The sequence below is a fragment of the Prinia subflava genome, chromosome 2 (assembly GCF_021018805.1).
Source record: "Prinia subflava isolate CZ2003 ecotype Zambia chromosome 2, Cam_Psub_1.2, whole genome shotgun sequence".
NCBI classification, from domain to species: domain Eukaryota; kingdom Metazoa; phylum Chordata; class Aves; order Passeriformes; family Cisticolidae; genus Prinia; species Prinia subflava.
The window spans coordinates 108,245,836-108,269,942 of record NC_086248.1 but is presented as its reverse complement, the minus strand read 5'-3'; positions in this window follow the sequence as shown (position 1 = coordinate 108,269,942).

Here is a 24,107-nt window from a genome sequence, read left to right as displayed (position 1 = left end):
ATCTCAGAAAGTTTATGGACTAAACGAATTCCAGAGAAATGCAATGGTAAGGTACACACCATGCAGAAATGAGCTGGAGCAGAAGTAAAATAATAAATTCTGGAGTTTTTTTATGTGTGTCTCAGGTTGGCTTTCGTGTAAAATAAAGGAATGCTCCGACAGAAGCTTTCTTATTTGGAACATAGGCCAAATCTCCTTCCTGCTGCACTCTGCCCAGGTCACTGGAGGAATGAGTTCACACTGCAGCTTCTATTATTTCAGCAGGGAAGGTGCCAGGCCTTTCCCCTGCGTCCAAAACCCTACTTAAAGCAAAGAGTGGATGATACAAAAATGGCTCATGAGTTCACAAGCTGTTAAGGAGTTGACAGACAGATAGCATCACTAAATAAGTTTTGTTTATTTAGGAAACCAGCCAAGATTTTATAATGCTCCCATGCTGAAAACTCAAACCATGTAGGTAGGGTTTTCCCCCTCATGTCACACTCCTCCCCCCAAGTCACCTACATTTCAGACATCTATAAAGTGTTCAGTGGGGAATAAAAACAAACATGCCTACCTGAGGTTTTAAGAATCTGCATGACTTGCCATTGATTGAAATTTGGTTTCCTGTAGATGTTAACATCTTTCTAATAAAAAAAATCACAAGCTTGAAACGCTGTTGCACAGCAGGTACACATTGAACCAGTCATAAAGGCCAAGTCTCTGATAATGATCCCCAAAAAGCAGATTGAAATCATGCTTCAATTTACTTAAATAAACCCATGTGATTCTCAGCCCACATGCAAGAATTCTAAAGGTCTTTGGTTATACTGAATCACAGATATAAAAACCTGCTAATGTTACCTTATCTCTGCAAATTTAAAAATATTTTCTACCCATTGATAGGTAAAGCTAATTTTTACCTTCTGAGTTGCTTGATTTTTATTAAGCTGTGGTGGAAGCATAAGAAGTTGGCATAAGATTTTTGGAAGTGTAAATGAATGGGTCCTTTGGGTTGGGAATGAGATGGAAGCTGAAGGAACTCCACTTTTGATCTGTCATGCTTGGTAATGCTGCCTTGTTTATTACTGATAGAGAGTCTGTTGACTTTCATTCTTGCATAACCTCCAGAGATTTATCTCTGGCACAAAACCTACTGTGTTTCTTCACCAAATCAAAGAGGTGATGACAGGGCTGCATTTGTAGAGGGAGACAGTAAAAGGCAGAGACTTCTCTCATCTCAAATTAGAAATTTAGTAAAAGGCAGGAGGCTAATAAGTGCAGAGAACAGCTTGGAAGGGACAGGTGACCTTGTGTGCTCTGGAAGACATCGCACACACCAGGACATGGGATGATCTTGATTGAAGACATTTCTTTATGCTGAAAACTGCTGCTGGAACAACCAAATCCTCTGCTGGAGGACCAAGGGGCCGGTCTGCTCAGCTCCCCATCCTTACAACAGACATGTGGACAAAAACCAGCCTCCCTCAAGCCCGTCCTGAATGTCTGGCTCAAGACAGTCATTGTGCACACAATTTCATTTCTTTACCTTTCACTGGTGAGTAAGAGATGCAAGGAGGTCAATTAATTGCTCTTCAGGGAGATAATAAATTACACCTCTTCTTGGACAAAAGATTCAACCCAAGGTGAAACCAGATTTTATTAAAGCTGCTCCTCCGTTCCCAAAGCACAAGTCTCCTGACTCAGGACACAACCTCAGAATTATTTTGCTAACATGCTGGTGCTCATAGCATATTCAACATTTCACACTATGCACATCAACATATCAGTTCCATTAATACACATCTGAAAATAGACACAAATTATGGAATTGATACATTTTCTAACCCTTGAAAACGGATTTTTAAGAAAAAGCCATTAGACTTGGCATATATCAACAGCATACTCATCTCAGAATGAAAACCAAAAATACTAACTTTTTTCTTTAAAAGTTGTAGATTCTGGCAAAACAAAGATTTTTGTTTTGGAATCTGTACTTCCTGCTTGGTTATGGGTAAGAAATAGATTTAAGAAGTAAAGGTTCTGAGTTCCATCTGAAAAGACAATGTTAAAATATGTACTGAGAGCCAAAAATTAACAATAGACAGGTTTTGCCCACATAGGATTCTTCCCAGATCATTTGATAAAGTGATTTCTTATTTGGGATAAAACTGGGCTGTACACAGAGAGAAATGAGAACCTGCTTTGTAACACCCCTTACTACTTATTTACCCACAGATGCACCAATCCAATACTTAAAGGCTTATTTCCCCCAAGAGTTTTTTTTGTAACCTAAAGCAAGTGGAAAGAAACCAAGGATAAGGCCTGCAGGGGAAAGTGATTGTGATTAGAACAGAGGATAAGGGGTGGAGATTGCATCAAAACAGATTGAACAGAGTTTTGTTTCTGATCAAAATACAGCAATCAAAAGCCAAGAAGATTTCTTCCTTCAGGATTAACACACCCTTATATCTGCTAGAACCTCCCAGACAGTTTTACCACCCACACATGCAAACAAACAAGCAGTTTATATAACAGTGATGTGAGGAAAATATTGCACAGGGGAGCAACTTATAAAGACCTTTTTTATAAAGAAGAGATGGCTTCAAGAGACTTGCAGACACACATTTTGTGCCAAAGTAAAACATTCCCTCTGAGCATGGCCGATGTCAAGAGATTGTTGGAAGCACAAAAGCTCAAACTCAGAAACTTGCGTGAATATGATCTCAAAAAGCAGAGAAAACACGATTTTTCAAATGCTTTCTTGGACCATGAAATGCCTTCCAAGAAAATCTAGTTCACTCTGAGTTGTTTCGTAGTTGGGTGTTGGGATCAGTGCAGCACCTGAAGCTTTGAGGTTGGCCAGCAGGAAATGCACTCGATCGGATCACAGGGCCGCGATTCCTGTAGGGAATGGCTGACAATGAGGTACAGTGTGACAGCCACAGGCAGCCTCACATTTACTTCTCAGGTTACTTTTCCTGACCTCCAAGGCTTCGTGTCAGCCACTACAGTCACTGGCACACGGCTGCTAGGACTGGGTGGAAACTTGTGTGTCCTGTCCTCTCCCGGCAGCAGCAAGGCTGATGTTTACAGACCTCCCCCACAACAGTGTGCATAAGAACATGACTGCAGCCTGCCTTGACCTGCAGCAAGTGCAACCTGGTGATGACAGGGGAAGAAATGTTCCCTTCAAAAGGCAATCAAAGTTTTGTGGAAGCACAACAAATGGGCGGGAAATGGAAATTTCGAGCTAGATTGAGGCATTCTCCTTCAGAACAGCCCCGGGGAGCTCAAGAACATACAAACTGGCTGCTGTGATTCCAGGTATAGGCTGACAGCTTTGGGCTGCGAGATTAGCCAGGCTGAAGTCTCAGATAGCTACATGTGAGTCACAGGGAGAAATGCATGGCAGCTCTTCAGGCTGTATGAATCAGCAGCAGCAGCAGCAGGGAAGCAGAAACTCAAATGGAAGTTCCTGGAGGAAGCAGAGTGCAGCATTATGTCAGCTGAAATGGCTACAAGTATCAGCTCTGCATCCCAAATTCGTCTTTTCATATTTCTTTTTCAGGTGAATAAATCCTCATATCTTGGTAGGCTGAGGGAGAAGACCAAATTTTTTGGAAGAAGGGGAAATGACAGAGCACATGTCTGTGCTTGATCAAATGAATGAAGGCAAGGATCCAGCTGAATGACTTCCAAAAAAACCCCTGAGATGATCGGTAGAACAGATAAGGCATTGCTGTGTTACATCTACACTGGATGTTCTAGAAATTCAAAATACTTCAGGAGAAAGACACCTGGCCAAAACAGGTCAAATGTTACTTTGTTCTGAAGTGTACATTGATGTACACAGATGGCATCTGCCCTGGAAATTCAGCTCTTCACCTCACAGTATTATACTAAAAGTATCTCTCAGAAAGTTCTGATCATCTGTCTGAATTCATGTATCTTTAAGTGCAAAACACTTCAGTTCCTCTTCAGTCTGGCACAAGACACTGCTGGTCCTGCTGCCTGCTCTTCTCCTTAAGTGGCGTTTTCCTTCCCAATTCCATATGCATCCCACAATGACAACTCTCTCAGACAATAGTCTCCCAAAATTCCTGGCTGGGTTGCTTTCTCGAAGTATTTTCTGTGGAAAAATTAGCTGCCAGGAATGGCAGGAATTCTCTGGCTGAGCCACTTGTCATTGTAGGGAAATTTAATTTCCTGCTTTGCTGGTTAATGCCACAGTCCTAGCCACAACAAAAGTTACTTTTCATTAAAAAGAATGCAAAAAACAGAAATCCACGAGAGAGTTCATATGTTTATTGGCAGGAGGAACAGACCTGCATATCATGATGAATTGGGAACTTTATGGTTATCTTGTACCCTGCAAACCAGGATCTGAAACACCACAGCACACACGCAAAGAGCAAGCTTGTGAGAGAGGCAGCACGATGCTGAACACTTTCCTGGCGAAAAATCAGATTTTATAGAAACTGTGGGAGCATAACAGAAGATTGCTGAGGAGAATTATAAACATGCTGAAGTGATCTGCAGCTGAGGTGTAGAAAAACACATATACCAATTGCTGCTTAGCTTTGTGTGTTGGGTAAGCTCACAGAGACCCAAAGAGGCCCTAAGCAGCCATTATCTTATCATTGTGCTCATTATTATTCATGAATTTGCTTCTGCAATCGAACACATCCAGCCACATGCCTCGCTGACATTGCAGGTGCAAGATGCATTTCACCCTTCTCGTTTCTGAAAGCCAGACCGCCACTTAAGGCTTGCAAAGGTAATTAATTCTCATGCTGAAGGGATGCAAATAGCCAGGCAATGGCACTAGCCACGTCATGGCTTTCTATTACTAATTACCTCTATTGAGCACGATTAAGCTGCTTGCCGGACAAATATTCATAGAAGCCCGACTGAGGTTCTGCACCAATTCCATCCATTTTTGGATCACTACTGCTGACTCACCACAGAATGCTGCCTCCTTGCACTGAAAGGTCACTGACTCACTTTGAGTGGACGGTCTCTGTTTCATCTTCATGTTTAGAGGCAGGTCAACACCAAATTCCCAGCAGGGCGCTCAGGGTTTTGCCCAGCTGAGCCCTGAAAGGCTCCATATGTGCCACTGCTGTTACCCATATCTTGGTTCCCACTCCCCTGCACACACATGGAACCCCTCCAGCCTCAGGCAAAGCATGGACCATTAAGCACCACCCTCTGAGGCTGATGATCCAGCCAGTTATTACCATGCAGTCGCCTGCCCATCGAGACCGTAAGGTCCCAAGCAGCACCCGAGGGTGGTGTGGCCAGTGTCAAGGTAGGTGACATCTCTCACTTACCTCTCTTACACCAATCTAGTCACCTCAGCATAGAGGACAGTCTGAACATGATGTATCTCTGGTACCTCTGTGCCTGCTGTTCCAAATCACCTTCCTCTCTATGCTCCCAGAAGCAACCTCTGCTAGAAATGATCTGCCTTTTGAAGACAGGTGGGACATTTGTCTTAAGTCACCAGGGATCTTTGACACCTGTGAGCTTCCAAAGCTGACAGTGAGTGGTGTCACTGTGATACCACCTACCACACGTGAGTGCTCCCCTCCTGATTTCTCAGAGATCCGTGACTCAACCTTCTTTCACCGCTGGTATTTTGACGGCTTTGATGGTGAAAAGTGAGGCAAAGAAAGAACACAGTATACCCTACCTGCACCTGTGGTCACAAAGTCATCCGCCCCATTTGTTGATGGGACACGTTTTCCTTGTTTATTCATCTACTACTAATGTAGCAGTAAAAGCTGTTCTTGCCTCCCTTGATACTCCTTGCAAATGTTGACTCCAGGAGAACTTGGCTTTCCTAATGCCACCAGAATGTTTCAGAATCCCTCTTTCAAAAGCCATTCCTGTTTCTATCTCTTCTATACCACTTATTTTTGCACTGGAGCTCAGCCATGAGTTATGTGTGTGTAGCTAAGCCAGTCTCCCAATACATTTACTTGCTTTCATGAGTAGAAGGATGAGCTGTTACTGTGCTAAGAGGAGGCTGACCCTAAAGACCTGACACGCTGAATCTTTCAAGCTAAAGTAAATTACTGTCTACTATTTCTGTCAGGGTTTTACTTGCTCAAGTTTAATTATTGAATTCAGAGATTTCCAGGTGTTAAGAGGGTAATGACTTTAGACCAACCTCACATACTGAGCTATGTGAAAAATCTCAGCCTTGCATGTAAAGCCTCATGCAACACGCTCAAAGCGTTGCCACAAGAGTCAGAGACTGTTACATGTGCCCACACAGTGCTGACACCTCAGCTGCAGAAAGATGTCCTCGGTGCTTCCTGCTTCCAATGCCCTGAGCTCATCACATAGCAGGGCTGGTGACAGAAACAAGGGCGTGGACCTGAGACCTGTGATTATTATCTGAGAGGGCAGGCGCAAAGCAACACATTTCTCAGGCTTGAAACCAAGGGGAAAAGAAGGCAGGAGCTGAAGATGAGGAGGTCGTATCTGTGGTGCAGCTGAAGCAGCAGGTACAGCAATTGGCAGAGAAGCTGACTGAAAACCAAATCTCAATTTTTTCCCCTGTTGTCTCTACAGCTACGAAATCCAGAGGGCAAATTGCAACTGCACTTTCCATGACACATGCACAATGGGAAATGTCCAAAATCCTAAGCTGCTGCAAGTGAAACAGGCTGGACTTAATGAAGATCCCTTCCAGTTTGTTTTTACCCAAACCAGTATTAAAATATGATGATATTTCAGAAAAAATCCTATTATGTTGGTAGATCATTAGAGCTGCACAACTGATGCTGCAAACGGCTGAAAGGCCTCATCAGCCTTAACCCTCTCTCCTTGCTCTTCCCTTATTAGTGACAACCCTTATTGCTTGACTCTGATTGTGGGAATTATTTTTTTTTCCTGCCAGACTCTTTAACGTTTTTGCATCTAAACCACTTACACCAGGTTTGCAAAAACACTTGAAGTGCTGTAGAGAGAGCAAAGAAATTACAGGAGGCTTTTGCAACGTAAAAGAAAGTTACTGCCATGAGAACAGTTGCATGGCATATTCCTTTCATGACTCTCTTTCTAAACAATCAATGTTTTCTTTAAGATCCTCGTTAGGCAATAAATGACATTGTAGAGTAGAAAAGAGAGGAAAAAAACTAGGGTGCCAAGAACATGGAAGGACTGAGACTGGATGCTGGAATACTGAACTAAATAGCTAAGTAGAACAGATCGGAGGAGGTTCAGACGTCACAGGACAGAGGTTAAACATGAACAGCTTCTGAATTTTAGAGCCCCCAAATGTTGAAGGCTATCACATTTTTGGGCCATCAGATAAGTGGGGCACATGTTACTGGGTTGGATCTCATCCCAGGCTCTTTTTTTGCTTTCACACAGGAGCTTGAAATCTCTGGAAAAGCCTATAGTCTTGTTGACTACATGTTTCTTCCATTCTCAGTGCAGAACATAAAAAACAATGAGTTTGCAAATAGCTTTATAATGTCTTGGGGGCAAAAGCATCCAAGGAAATAATCTATCAAAGGAATGGAACTGTTGCAGGTGTTTTATAGGGAAAAATGTCTCCACTAGAATAACATGACTTGTTTTAGAAATCCAATGTCCGCTTTTATTGGCAACCAACCAACAGCAATATAACAGCAAAGAAACCATCACTAGGAAAATACCTTCTCCTGGCCAATACAGTTACATAAATAAATAGGTTGGCTACTGAATTGTGCTTTGGGTAAAGGCAACTCCAGACTATGGATTCTGGAAGAACAAGAAGCATCTGCCTCTGTTAAAAGCCACTAACAAAGTGGAAGACAGGGTCCACCACCCACCTCCCAAAGTTTAGGTCTTACTGTGGCCTGGCTTCCAAAGGATACCAGGATGCAGCAAGGCTGTGGGGACATGGCCTGATGTCCACCAGTACATGGAGAGCCTGTGCTACTCAGCACTCAGCTAGAATTGAGTGAATCAGACTTCAAATAATCACAGAAGCTATCTAAACAAGCAGTCCCACCCCAAAGCACTCTAGCACTTCCCCCAAATCAACAGCTTCTCTTCTGGTAGGATGCTTCTCTGCTTCTTTATCACTCAGCTACCTCCTTTCTCTCCTTGGTACGCCACAGATTGCTAGAAGCAAAGAGAGCCTCCTTGCTCCCCCACATTTGATCATCCCTAATTACCTTTCCCAACCCATTAAACAAAATCCTTTCTTTAGAAACCCGGGGGGTTTTGTGGTATCAGAATTGCTTCTCTATTTCTGTCAAGCATGCACAGACACAGAAAATGTTCTTACATCATTAAGATGCAAAACACACTGCTCTTGAGCAAGTGTTTGCAAAAGCAACGTTCCCAAAGCCATCATTTCCTGAAGCCAGTGCTTCCTGGGGGCTGCCTTGGAAAAAAAAGGGGTTATCGAGCTGATTTCTGCAAAGCCTGGTGTTCCAGCCAGTCAGTTGTGCAAATCTATTGCTATAAGCTTTGAAGCCTTCGCTGTGCCGTTCCCTGGCTGCAGTCTCTGCCCTCATTGCCTCTCTCAAAACACAGCATCTCTCCCTCCCGCCCTCCTTGCAAAGTAGCACAGGTGTAACTAAGCCCAAAAGTTTTGGAACCATCACAAGTCTCGAACCAGCATCACCAGTCACATCCCCTGAATATACTAGCACTGTATTTCTGCTATGTAGGGTGTTTAATGGTCAATTAATTTACTGCATGGGCAATGAAGTACATAAATGTGTGTGTCACAGTGTTGGGGGGAAAAGGGGAAAGGTGGCTAAAGAGCAGAAGAGAAAGAAGGAGGAATGACTGGAACTAAGAGAAGCCTGGCAGCCTTGTACAGGGTTCCTTTGTGCACCAAGCTGCCACATTCCCTGCTCCTCAGATGCCAGCCTGGGAAGTGGGAAGCACGCCCCAGCGAGGAGTGGCACACGGGGACTGTGTGGAGCCGCACACCTCCAGCAGAGAGGCTGGTAAAGAGCGCAGGGAGGAAGGCACAGGATCTGCTCCTGTAAAATGGCATCAAGCATAAGCACCGAGCAGGGTGAGGCTGCTGGGGCGGGGAAACAGACCAGACAGGAATGGGGAGATTCCTACCACGAATGAGATTCCTGGTTCATTCAGGACTCTCGTCTCTTATTGTTTCCTTCCTTCCCAATCCGTGTTCAGAGCAGGAAGAAAGGGGAGATGGTATGTAATTCCCAGCACAGCACTCGACCTGGTCTTACCAAGCCTGCCTTTGATAAGCCTCCTGAACTTTCTACGCCTTCACTTCCTCACCACTTCCCTCAGCCATGGATGGTATTTACAAGTGGCTCAGTGCTACTGTCAGGTGTCACACAGAAGGGTAAAACACCTTCTCCTCCAACCATGTGGTGCTTATAAGACTTCCAAGGTGCATCCACTGATATTTCTTCGTTTCTTTGCCGCCCCTTTCAGGCCAATATTTCTTTCTTTCTTTTTTCTTTTTTGCTCATCCTCAGTAATATTATTCATTGCTTCTCTAGCTGTTTACTCTGCTTCTCTTTTTTATTAAGGAGGAAATCCTAATTAAAGCACTCCTGGGATTTCAAAATCACTCATTTGCAGCAGGTTAACAGAGTAACTGAATGGCGAAGCTTAGTCCTTGAAATCCATCACAAGTGGAAAGTAAAGATTCAGAACATCATGGCAAAGAGCTAATGTACAAAATGACGAGGAGGTGTGTGTGATAAGAGGATATTGAATTAGGTTTCTGGAAGAGAACCCAAGAAAGGCCTTTTTCAACCATTGCACAAGATTTTTTGCTTTCCTCATCCAACACAAGCCAGTGATTGGGAAACGCTCATACCAGGGGAGACACCTAAAGCCAGACAACGATTAAGCATGACACTGGGCGTGCCCTCATTACAGCGCTGAGGTGTGTGAGCGCCCCATTTAGACAAAGATAAAAGAAAGATAGCAGTTTAGTTGTAAAACAGCGGAGCCCTCAGCACAGCCCCCGTCTACAGCTTCCAACAGGGGTGGTCAGGTGAGCACACAGGCTCCACAAGGAGCCTTCTCCATCCCTCTGTCACCACCACACCGTGCTGTAGAGCTGCCTTCTCACAGTCACTACGAGACTTTCTCCTGATGATCACACCAAGATCCGGAATTGGGGCACTGCCAGACCGACAGTGAGCTCCCAGTCAGAACAGGTATCACCGAGAGACAACCTCAAAGATTTGGGCTCTTTTGGTAAAAGTGTACTTTCAGATTAGGCGTTCATTCCTCAGGATGTTCCATGCCAACAGTTCTACAAAATATTCACGTATGTGAGAAGTGCTGCTTCAAAGGGAACAGCCTGAGAAAACAGAAAGTAAACTGGCTTGGATTTTAAGCAGCACAAGGCTGGAGAGCAGGCGTCAGTGAAGTGTGGGGATCAGCTAAGCCAACCCTGCAGAAACGTAAACATCAAGAACAGGCAGCTTTCCCTGCCTACGAATTTTTGTTGTTGTACTTGCACAGCACCAAATCCCGCTTTAAAAATTACTCCAGACACACTTGAAGCTGACAAAACAGCTTTCCACCAGTGATGAATACATTGCAAAGTCAACTCCACCACCAGTTAAGCTTTAGAAGGAAGTTACTACATGCGTTTGTTGTGTTTGATATGAACTAGAGGCTAAGTCGGTCCATGGGATCAACAGCATTTGCATGAGCATTCCCAACTCTCTCTGCAGTTTAGGAGAGACAAAAGCAGCGTTAGGTCCCACGATTACAAAACTTAACACACGAGCCTAATCCATACAAGCTGCTCAATGGACACCGAGACGACCATAAAAATAGCTTAATAAGTAATGTTGCAACTACCTGTTTGGTTTTCAATATTGAGGCAATTAGGGTAAACAATTAGACCTTACCTTCATTCCTTTAGTGATTCCATTTTTCTTAGATATTCCACTTTTTAAGGAGTTATTCTGTTTCTGATGGTGATGATGGTGGTGTAGATGTCCATTGCAGACAGCACTGGGATTAGCCATCTGTTTAAATTAGATTCTCAGTTCTTAAAGGTGTCTCAGGTCTTTCTACTGTAAAAAAGACAGTGGGGTGAGAAGATAAAGTTCTCGGTTAAGGCCTGAAAGGTATCCAACTGGTCTGTCAGGATTTTCCAGGATGAGAGGAGGAACTATCTTTTGCAATATCTTCAAAACGTAAAAACTTTCTTTCATACAGCTTCAGCCCCAGCAAGCTAGAATGTGAAATACATAGCAGGAGGTGTGCTCTTAAAATCTCTGGAAAATGCTGCTCATGGCTGGCTCTTGCATGAACACGGCTTCTGTGAGTCAACAAGACTGCTGCAGCTATCAAGAAGTGGGTGGATTCAGAGGCGGAGACACTTAAAGATATATTACCTCTTAAAAACCTCCCAGGGAGAAACCTCACTGCTTTTCCCCAAATTACGCTCGATATGGAGTGATGTCACTCCATGAGAACTGCCAAAACGTTCTGTAAATTTTAACAGAGGGATCTGCTAAATTACGTGGTTCGTCTCGCTAAGGGTATAATAGCTGAAAACAAAAAAGCAGAAATAGTTTTAAAAATTTCTTTTAATCTCTTCTTATATGAGTAGCATGACAGACACAACACTATACCGGCAAAGAAATGGAAAGCATTCTAGTATTTAATAAAATTTAAAATTATCCAGAGCTAGATCTTACAGACAGGTGCACAAATACTCACGAGAGTGAACTGTCCCTTTAAACTCAGTTTGGCCAGTAGTGGGATCAATGCCATGCTATTACAATGAATGAGAAATGGAGTTTTATAAAGCTGGTTAATTCAGTTTTAAAACAAGCCAGGCTTTAATCACATGTGAAACTACTAAGGACAGCTAACATACATCCTTTCTTTTAAGAAAAAAAAGTTTTTAATTGTGAAAATGCATATATGCTCTTTGGTGAATCAAAGTCTCGTGCTTCAGATTTTAATGACAAAAAGTAAAAGCAGAAGCATCTCTAGTAGCATTTAATAGAATCCCTTCCTCCCAAAATAATTAAAATTAGTGTGGAGACAGATTAAAGGAAACTGAATAATATCAGTTTTGAAAAAAACACTTAGAATTAAAGGCTAGGAGAATAAAAATACTTGAAGTTCTTTCATTAGAAATGAAAGAACTGGCATTGAAATGTAAGTTGTATACAGAAAGAGCAGCCTAGAACTTGAGTATGTGGAATGCAGGAGTTGAAATGCTAAACAAACCACTTGAAAATACACAGGGGAACACACTGTGCTTGTTTTGAGAACTTATCTTAGACACATATTAAATTGCTAAAATATATTTTCCTCTTTGAAGTCATTTGCAAAGTGAGATATCTTCAATGTAGTAGAAAACTTTTGGGTCCTGCATAAAAGTGATCTAAACTTAAATTAATAATATAATATTTTGGGTGAAGAAAATAACCCCATTAAGTTCACGAGGGAAGTGGAATCTCCAGTTAAGACAACAGTTCAGACAATGCAAATTCTGTTGCTAGTTCCAGGCTCTAGGTCTGTACTTGTTATTCATTTCAAGACCCATGAAATACCAGTGTCCTTACATGAATAAAGTAGCAAATTAAATGTGTTATGGTAATTTTAATTGTCAATGTCTATAATATTTAAGATAACAAGCAAATAGAACTTTAAAAAATACCACATTTAAATATGAGTTAAAATGAGCAATTAAAAAAAAAGAACTCAAAGAAGAGCCGCCCATTCAGACCTCTGTTAACCATGACCTAAAAGTCACTGCTCACAAAACAAATACCACTAGAAGCTGACTAAAATTGCTGCCCTGATCCTGTTCAGAGCAAAAGATTTATAGAAGGGATGAGTCTAGCCAAATACACAAAAAATATCTGCAAACAGAATGTGGTATTTTTCCTGCAAAATCCAAGAAACAAAAACCAAAAAAACTCCAACAACAACCCCCCAAGAATCGCTCCCAAAGCCCCCCAAACCTAAACAAACAAACAAACCCCCCCCACAAAAAAAAAAAAAAAAAAAAAAAAAAAAAAAAAAAAAAAAAAAAATCCAAATCAAACCAGAAAAAAAACCAACCCTAAAATAATTGTGCCCTTCAGAACTCTATCTTACTCAAAGCCATCTCATCTATTACTCAGGTTTCTCTATGCATATCAATCATGTTACCTGCACCTGAATCTGTTACTCAAAGATTACTCAGAGGTATGAGGATCTGCGCTGCCCGGACACTCAGTAACTGTCTGCTTTGCAACACCAAAACCACCACTAGCAAAACCCTATTTTTATCATTCTGGGAAGTGGGAGGAAAACATTTGCTGTGCTGACTGTACAAGAACTGTGTGTATTTGACTGCAGGGGACACCAATCCCACCAAGACTGTACGTGAACTTCTCTTCAGTGGCTTGGGTACTGCTCACTCCTCATCTTTGGCATGGAGTTGGTGACTTTTTGAGATTACCAGCAGACCACACACCATGTTCTACAAAAATGCTGGTAAAGTTGGCAAGACATGACTACAATTGCTATAAATCTGTAGGAAAACCACCAGTGAATCCCCGTGCTCTAGGTGATAAATCCCCAGGTTCTAGGTTTTATTCCTGGCTTTGTCATCACACTGTTAACACCACTGGGTTTTCACTAACTCATACTGAGATCAGGATAGAAGTGTTTAAGCCCTTTTTAAATGCTCTGAGACAAATTGCTGAGGACTATGGTGCGAAAATGAAGTAAAATACATGCAGTTAATTAGCCAAGGTTTAACAACAGTGCAGAGAGAGCAGAGAGCGGTAGGCCTCCGTCTGAGTAGTCTCTCAGTGTTTTAAGAAAATCACTTTTCTGGTAAAAATTCCATTGTTACATAGGACAGGTTAAAAGGCTGAACTCTGCTGATGCACTCAAGAAATGGGGACAAAACATTCTAACCTTCCATTAGACTTTTGGCCCAGTCAGACACGTTGTGTCATTGTAGTGCTCTCAAAGTCCCCATTTAAAATAACAATACTGGAGTCCCAGCGTCCCCATTTATAACAGCAGTACTACATTACCAACAAATAATAACAACCAAAAAAATGTTGCAAGAAAGCATGAGAGCTCATCCCAGAAAACTGTGATGTCATAAGCCACAAGGATTTCATGGGATTGCTGCTCATCCCAGAGTACAGTTACTTACTGCAGAGTTGTGAAATGGTCTCGCAATCTAATTGCACGTCCTTGATAATTCCAGTTAATGACAGATTTGCATTTACATACTACATGAAACAATAAGGGTCTAAACAAAGACAACAGGGGGTGGCTTTATGCTTGTTTTGAGTGGACAAACACCAATAGCCTTGGGAACCCGAGTCTATTCCTCTCTTGAAATCCAAGATTCTCATAGTGTTTAAATTGGCAGCAGAGCATGCTGCTAATGGAGTACACAGTAAAAAACCATTTTTTGTTCTCACAATCATTTCCCTTACAACAGAAATCCATCTCATAAATCCCGTGCACCGTTGATGACTTTTATTTATATTTGATGTATGTGGGCACATGGGTGTTGGAGGCAACCCCTGCCTTGGATATGACTTCAGGAACAGATAGGAGACACCATAACAACAAAGCCATCAGCTGGGCAGTCACCCCCAGGGTGTCTTTTGAGTCACCCACATTTCACCAGCACCAGCTGTAGACTAAATTTCCTGAATCCTTACATGGAAGAACCCTGTTGTTGTAGGACATGAAAAAAGATGAGAGACTAAATATTTCAGAAGGCAAAGAGCATAGAAAAAGCTTTATTGTCTAATTCTTACTATTTTTATAAGGTGTTTTGATACAGACTTAACATGATTGGGGTATAGGAACGACACTTCTCTAATCCTATTGGTTAAACTAGAGAAACAGCTAATTATTTTTTTTCTTTGAGAACTAGAAAGGAAAAACACCCCCTGGAGAAAGATTGTTTTGAGAAAGGATAATTATTTGTCAAGATTGTTTTGAGAAGAAGTTTTCTTGAGAAATTTTCCCTTGGGAAAAAAAAGATAGCAGCTGCTAGCAGGCTAAAGTCTCTGAGACCCAGAAACACCAGGCCCACAGAACCCCACATCTGTGTTTGCTTCTTTACACCCTACCCAGCAGTACACATGTGGGACTGAGCAGGGATATGCCACCACACCTGGAAATAAACCTGCCCACCCATTCTGAAAGATCCCCTCAACTGCCCTTGCACAACTTGAAGGACAACACACAAAAATGGTTTGATGTTGGTCAGGGAACAATCTAGAGCAGCTCAGAACCGTGGTGCAGGTGGACACATGCAGCCAGTGTTGCAACAGGGCAGGGCATGGTGCAACAGGCAGGGCTCCTGTGTGTCTGGCAGGTCCACACAGCCCCTGCAGAGCCCTGGGGCTGGCACAGCTGCCTCTTGACACCTCTGCACCTCCTTGTTCTTCACGGGGCACTGGGAGATGACAAGACAATGCTTGAAAGCCTTATGCATTTAAAGATGCTGTCAGCCTGGTTTCTTGGGCAATGTTACCAGAACCAGTTTTCCGACTGCAGCTGGATGTCAACGAGCTTTGAGCACTCACAGCATCAGGAAACCGCTGGGATTTTCTTCTGGTACAAATATCTGATTGATGTGTGATACACAGATCCAGTTAGGAATCTGTACCTAACCTGGGGGTATTTGTAGCACCTGGGACTTTTTTCTCCTTGCAAGGCTTAAGGCTTCATAAATTGTACAATTGATACAGGTCTGTCCTTATCTTCTGATACAAAAATAAAATAAATCTGACTAGAATGTCATAATCAGACAAAACCAATATGAATTCAAAAAAATCACACCGAGACAAAAAGAATAACCATATAGCAGCTAAGAGGCTGCTGCAAAAATCCAGCAGCAAGCACAAGAGAGCCCAGTGTGCCTTCTGTTCTACCTCCTTTCAATTCCAAGGCTGATGCCATTACTACACTCTTCTCTGGAAATTTCTCGTGAAGTTGAATCTGCAATTCTTACTCCTTAAATAAAGAACTTGGATAGCTAGACCCAGCGATGCCAACAAAACTCCTCAGCCGAGTCAAACGCTAAAAAAAGAACACTTTACAAGCACTAGGGAGAGGCAAAATCTCTTTGCTGGGACATTTCTCTGCTGACCTCTATGTGATCCACAGCCATGTAACCTCCAGAGCCGTGCAAGGCAGATTTCAGTTTACATTTGTAAAACCTCTGCCAGTCAGGCTGATTTGTTTCCTGAGCTCTGTAATTTGCTGAGAAGCAGTGTGGCATTGTCCTTGTTCCCACTGGACAGGAGGAGGGGAGCAGGGGCAGCTCTGTGCCAAACACCTGGAACATTAATACAACTGATACTTAACCAGGTAGCCAAATCTCATTATTATTACTAATAGAACAAAACAGACACAGCTTTAACCTGTGTTTAATGATGATGTAAACGTCAGCCTCTGAACAGGAAATTAGGAAGTGATTTCACACAAATGCTAAAAATTATTGTTTATTGTTCTTGTAATGTAATTTTTCAGTGCTTCCAGAAGCATGAGATTTATGCAGGCCCAGATGAGAACTTGTAATGCTACTCAGTTGGGAAAGAAAAAATAGTAGCATTGCAAAATACCCCGTTTTTTAATGTAACAAGTGGCTCTGTTTTGCAATTCTCAGTCATTCAACGAAGCACTTCATTGAATGAGACCCAGTGAGGTCAATAGCCCTACTGATGCAGGTGGTAGTTATGCTTCAAAACCTTTTTAATAGCATTACTAAAATAAGTGACATGATACAGTAGATTTTTTCTGCCTTCCCCACTGCCAGTGAACAAATCATTTCAAGACATGCCCCAGAATAAGATTTTTGTGTTAAATGTGACTCCATACATGGGTGCTCTGGAGACTTATTTCATCTTGTCACTGCCTACAGTTTTGTTATTCCCCATTTCAGTTTTGTTCATCCTATCTCTTAGGGAAGTACGGGTCGAGAGAGAAAAAATCCCAAACAAAACTCCAAAACCTGTGTTTGCCAGTTATGGTAAAGAGGTGGTAGCTGGGTTGCCTTATAAAAACTTCATGTTTTTTATTCAGTTGCCTTATGATACTTTATTATGGTTGACATTAGTTATTTTTACCCTACACTCTCAAACAGATAGAAGAAATCAAAATATTGTTCACTTTACCTACTTAACTGTAAACATTCAAATTTTCAAAAGCTCTGTCAGATCAAGTTTTTTCTATTTTCACTTGTGGAGAATTTCTTTTGACTATTGAGAGTTTTGCTCTCACCGTGGCTTGGCACAAAGAGTTGCAATTCTGTTTTAAGCAGACTGAACTTCAATTCTTTCTCAATTTCATGGCTCGCTGAAGCCACTGCAGCTCTGAAGAGGCACCAAGTGTCAGATGGGAGACTGAAAGGGGGAATGAGAATTGAGAAATTTGTTCTGGAAATTGTTGCCAAATGCAGGTAAGGCAACTTTACAAAATAATCTTGAGGGGTTTTTTTAAATCCATGAGTTCTGAGAAATGTTTTTGAAGCTGGTTTAAGACTTATATTTATCATTTTGACAACAAGATAAAATGTTTTTCCTTACTTGAAGTTATTTGTATTAAAGGTTCAGTGCAGAAGTCTGAAACACCTTGCATTTGTTACAGAAGCTTTAGGAACACAGTCTGGTATTCCAGAAACACTGCCATGTTTCAGGAGCTACAACTCCAACAGTTCAGTTCAAAGTTGGTACACATACCAGAAAATAAAATCAATTGAACGTTTCCCAGAGCAGCAGGTCCTGACAGTTCAACACAATTCAGTCACAACACAGTTTCAACACAAAATTCAACACAGTTTCAGTCACAAAAGATTTTCATGAAACCCCCTCAAGTTTAGGATTGGAGTCTTTTAACTCTCCTGCCAAGACACCAGAAAATTAAACTTTCTTTCCTGTGATATTTGTTTTTATATTCCATGTAACCTCTAACTTTAATATTATGCACAGTAAGCTTGTCAGACCTCAGTAAAGACTTGGAATCAAATGTTTCTATTTCCCAGTCCCTACAGTTCTCTTTTGAAACAAATCCCTCTTCAAACAAAGCGTATTTAATCTCACTGGAGAACAGTTGGGCGAGTTGGGCCTTACAGGACTTTCAGACAGGTTTCATTCCACTATCCAGCTGTTCATCCCTTAGCTGGGGAGGAACTATTGCAGCTCTTGCAGGTACATGTAGCGGCCTATTGCTTGCAGGAGATTTCAAAGCAACCTTCTCTGCACAGGATGGAGGTCCTGTGCTGCTTTTCCAGTGCTGCTGGGATTTCAAGCCATCAGGTGATCAGCTACAACCTGCTCTGAGAGTAGTGCACGTCCTTCAGCTCCAGCACTCCCACTGCAGCTAGCAGAGATCTGAAACAGCCTCGTACCTGGGGTAGCTGCTCTCCTCACCTGCTAGGCACTGTGCTGGCAAGCAGCAGCTGATGTCATCGAGTTACTGCATCATTACAGCTCCTTTGTGTAAGGTTTCCTTCTCCTCTTTTTATCTGCTAAAAATGGAGCAGAGGTGACTCATGACTGAGATAGGCAAGAACCGAATACTCAGCAGTAAAGGCTGTGCTAGGGTTTCCACTGCCTGAGCTGGTTCCCTGCTAATGCTCACCCATGGGATAGGTGTATTCCTGGCACCACCTCAGCCCCCTGGACCATGGCACAGCCCTGGGGGCCTGGCTGCATCCCCCACCCCAGCCCCTGCACGGTGCCACGCATTCCCCATGGCAAAAGCAGTGCTGGTGCCTTCACCTGGCTGATGCTCCAGAGCTTCAGCTCACCCCCTTTGCCATGGGGGCTGGCTGTGGCACTCCTGCCACTCTGCAGCACAGATGGGCAGGGTGGGGAAAGGTTAGAGAAACTGCTTTGTATGAACCCGCTGCTATCCTTTCTTTAAGAATCTGGTGATTTTTTCAGCCATTTGATTTGTCTGCTTGCTCAAGTCTTCTGTTTCTACACTGTGATTAGATAATTTAGTCTTAAAATGAGAAAATCACCAGAAAGATCTAACCCATCATGACTTGCAGTATTACTTTTCAACATGAATAATTATTCACTGGCTATTTGCAAAGTATTTAGGATTCATAAACATCTTCGGGGCAAAAAAACATTTGTCATGCAGATACGCATATGCAGTTGTTAATAAGAAGCCACCAATAAACTGAAAAAGCTGACAGTGCTTATGACAAAATTATTCACTATTTTTTGTGGTATTCAGCCAAGTCTGCCGAGACTTCATAAATAACTGCTGACTTAGAGATTCTGGAGGCCAGGCAGAGCTGCTGGGTCATTTTTCTGATTTCCTAGGTAGTATTGATCAGGTATTGTTCCCTAGTTGTGCTGGATGATGATTATATCCATGTGCATTTATTGGTTTGATTCTGCTGAATATAGATAGACTGAAAAGGTTTAAATAAAAATTTAAAAAACAGCATGGCATACTAAGTGAAGAGGCCTAATAAGAAGAGAGGAATGTTTAGTGCAGCAGTCACACATTTAAACAGTGCAGCACTCAAGTCACAGTTGCGATTTTCTCCACATACAGGGTAGAATGGTCAGAGACTTTCTCATTCCTCCTGTTTGCAGAACCGCGTGGAATCCTGGTGGGAAATGGATCCCAGAGAACAGCCACAGTTGTTTCTGTGCAGCAGTGCGGCTGTCGATGGAGAGAAAGGCAAGACAGCCCTCTCCTGTTGGCTTGTGCAGAGCCGTGCGGGCGGCAGTCCCTGCAGGCTCTGCCAGGGCAGGGCTTTGAGCGCAGCTTAAAGCCGGGTGAGCCCAGCCCAGAGAGGGAGCGGTGCCCGTGGGAGCGGCTCGGGGCTGCTGCGGACAGCTGGGACACGGCAGGGCTCTGTCCCAGCCCGGCCCTGCTGGCACGGAGCGTCTCTGCCCCTTCTCCCTGGCGGCAGCAGCAGCTCCGCGCTGCGGGACGCGCAGCCAGGGCCGGGCAGGGCGAGGATCCCGCGCCGCTGCCCTGCCCGGAGAGCGAACGCGCAGCGGAGCTCCCGCAGCGGCCAGGGCAGGGCAGGGCCGGGCTTGTGAGACACCTTCAGGTCTGCGCTGGAAAGAACACACAGGGGAAGAGAATCTTTATCTTGAAATTCTTGGGGTCAGGGTGAAGTTTGAATCCGGTATCTTGGATCTTTGTGTTTTGTAGGCTGTTGGCTTTCATCAGAAACCTTTTCCATCACAGAGATCGGGAAATGAAACAGTCAATGATTGGGTCTCGGATTGCCCCAGATCTCCTGACACAGATTTACAATTTGATTTTTAATTTGATAAACCAGACCAGTCATGATCATTTCCATTTTATCCATTTATCCATTTCCATCATATCACTGCCATTTGTGCTGAGGGGCTGCCCAGCACATCTTCCTTCCCACCTCAGATACTCTCCCGGGCTTCTGCTTTGAACTGGGACTGTTTTGAACTATTCCAGGATCTGGGACCATTCAGGTGGGTTCAGGCCCCAATAAAAAGAGGGAACTTCACTCTGCTGTCTGTCCCCAGAGGTTTTTATTAGATAGAGACAAAACAGTGGATATACTGGCTGTCCCTCTTACCTCAGTGTGAGGACTGAGCAGGTTCTCTCTCTTTCCAGGGACAATAACACAAAGGAGAGCTCTTGATGTGGTGCTGTGTCTGGGCAGGGATTTTGTGAGCCTCTCACACCTTGTTGCTGTCACAGCCAACACAGCTGCCTGCTGGTACTGAGGATTAGGATCCAAACCACAGCAATTTCAATGGAAGTTTTATCAGTGTTCTTATCTGGCACAAACTGCAATTTTCTAGAGGTCCCTGGCTTGCCCTTTTTTTTTTCCTATTTTGTTCTTGTTTTGTTGTTGTTTTGTCTCTGCTGAGGCCAATTATAGTTAAAGCTAGGAAAAAATTGAGCCACTGTTCAAAACCACACCCTCTACATTTCTGAGCATAGATAGATTGAATTTCAATAAAAATTAGAGTGAAATAAGTGGTCATTTGTTATTTCTAATGTAATTTTAAATGGTGTAAATTAATTTTGGGTTTCTTTCTTCAAGTTCTTCACACATCTTTTTGTAGGTCAGTGAGATCACAAGAACTGAATACAGCCAAGGCTGAGGAGCAAGGGTGTCTGAACCTTAAGAAAGAACTCAAATAAGTGATTTGTCTTGGGTTATGTAACAACAACAAAAAAAAACCCAACAAAAAAACAACAAAACAAAACAAAACAAAAAGTTTATTCTATTTCATTTGTTGAAACCAGTTGGGGAGATTTTTTTTTTTCCTGTATTTCTTGTAACTCCAGTGGGGAGAGGGGTGGAAACCTTCTGTTAATGGGCCAGCTGTTAAAACCAGGTGGGGCAGTGTTTCTCATCTCTTCCACAACCTGTCCTCCCCCCAGGGGAGGATCTGCTGTTAATGAGCCATTAAGACTCACCACATGACTGATAAAATTAAATCATTCCATTGTGAGATGCTCCACCCAGTGGGAGGCGCCCAGCATTCCCACCTGGATAAAAGCTGAGATTCAGAACAGCTGAGCAGCCTGTTTGCACTGGATTCCCAGAGGAGGACTGGACTCATCTCACTGCCATTGTACCCTTTTCTACAGGATCACCTCTACTCCAACAGAACCACATCTGTCACTCCAGGAGGACTTATTTAGACTGCTACCAACACCTTGGCCAACAGGTCGTATTCCTGACTCCATCAGGGTTTTCTAGGACTTTTGTTTGTTTGTTTGCTTGCTTGTTTTGTTTTTTGTTTTTTCTTTTTTTGTAATACTGCATTTGCACTTTTAATATTCCTAGTAAAGAACTGTTATTCCTATTCCCATATTTTTGCCTGAAAGCTCCTAATTGCAAAATTGTAATAATTTGGAAGGAGGGGGTTTTACATTCTCCATTCCAAGGGAGACTCCAGTTTTCCCTGGCAGATACCTGTCTTTCCAAACCAAGACATGGTTATGCTAAAGAATGGAGCAGAAGGCTGCACTGGCTGCACTGCACTGAAGATCTGTTTGCTGTAGGTTGTGGCACGCCTCCTCTGTGAGCGTTTGACACCCGAGATTGTTGGGGTGGAGAGCTGCAAACTGTTTGCAGACACCGAGGGTTTGCCCTCTGCATTCCATGGGATGATCCTGTCTGGTGCTGTGGATCCCTGAGCTCTTTCCCACCCCTCACACCCCCTTCAATAATCTGGCTTAGATGGTGACAGCTCCTGGTTGGGATGCATTTATGCCAGGTTTTGCACAGGAGATCAATATTCTGGTTAACTGAGGTTCAGCTAATGCTGAACGGATTGGGCTGCAAGGCTGAGGGCACCAGCTGAGCTTGTCACCATCCCTGCAGCTCTCGCTGTGAGCTGGGTGTTGCAGCACTCAGGCTGTAACTCTGGGAGCTGAAACCTGGAGAGGGGAAAATTGTTCATGATGAATTCCCCAGCCCCTAGCAGAGGTTTCAAATTATTCTCTGATGTGACAATATTAATGCACAGAAATGTTTTCAGTATGTACAGGAGGTAACTCCTGTGAAATGAGTCCAAACTCAATGGACAATGCAATTGGAAAGTCATTCCAGTCTGTGTGTATGCAGCTATTGGAACAGGAATATTCCTCACATCCCACCTGCCAACAGAGTCCTCCTGCCTGAGCACAAGGCCCTGAAAGAACAGAAGAAAAAGGAAATGGAAAGTTACACATTTTCAGGGGAGATGCCTGACAGACTGTGTGCTGGATTTGAGAAGCTGGCCTTTCTGCTAGGTAAGGTTTTGCTCTTGCTTCATCAGCAAATTGTGACAAAAAAGGTCTAGACTGGTTCTGATGTTGTTACATTTAATATGAATTTCATGACTTTGCCTCCTTTTTAATCTATAAAGTCTGGGTTTTTCCCTTTAACTTCAATGACCTGGTTTTGAAATTGCTGACTGCAGCTCTCTGGGGGTTTTCCCTTCCAGAAGCTTCTGGGGCAGGACTGATCCTTAATGCCAGAGGAAGGTGCACCTTTTATCCTGCATAAATAACCTCATTCTCAGAGCAGTCTGGAGTGGGATGTGGGAGCTGATCTATTGGTTTGTGTTGATGGCAAGGGAAAGGTAAGGCAGCTTTGACAGAGGTGGTGATGGGGGCTTTATGTTTACTGATAGCCAGAGAAAAACTCTGAGACATTTTGGAACAAAACCAGTCCAGTGTCTTTATAGAATGGAATGATTTCCTAGGAATTCTGAATATGCTTGATTCTGTTAATAACTTTCTCCAGGCTTTGCCTTTGACCCCAAAACCAAGATAAGAGGAAGTTTTACCTTTGTTGCTCAAGACAGATGAGCTTGTCAGAGCAAGCTCACAAGTGTGGATTATGTCACTACAAGAACAGAAGGGGAAGGTGACACCTCAGGTGCTTGCCTCTGGCTAGTATGTGAGGCCAGGGCTGTATTCCTATGCAGGCACAGCCCTTCTGCTCATCTTACAATAAATTAAACTGACTCCTAGTCACTAGGGCTGAAGCAGCTTTTGCTTTTTCCTTTCTTCCTTTCTTTTACCTCAGGGTAACTGATGCACCTTTGTTTTCCTGTGGTACAGCATAGTGAAAGCAAGACACTTGAGTTTACAAGATCAGTGCTCTGCATCTGCCTAAAGCTGACATCTCACAGTGAAACTGTTCTGACATTGCTGGGGGGGAGTTGTTTGTTTTCTTTAAAAAAGAAAGAAACAAAAACTGCTACATGCTTGTGTGTGCTAATTACCCCAGCTAAACACAGCATCCTGAGCAATGAGTGCACTGTTTTAGCTGCACAATTCCTAATTTATGCCGCTATGAAGATCCAAGTGCTGATAGTAGAATTTGTCTTGGAAGTAATCAATCTCCTCCCATGGGCAAGCAGTGTTCCTTCATTTCCTGCTCCTTGCTCCCATATTTCAATTGGGTTCACTCACCTGGCATTCTGCTGTTCTCTTTCCCAGCTGTACCTGCTCAGATTGAGTCACTTTGGAAGTGCTTGTCCAACTGCCAGCCTCTTGTGTCACTGTCACCTGCTCTCCTCTGAAGCAGATGTGATTAACTCAGGACCAGCATTTGGCATCTCTGCACAATTTATCCTTCCACCTCTGAGGGGCAGCCCAGATGTGCAGGTTTCCTGCACTTAAACAGACAAACTCCATTTCCC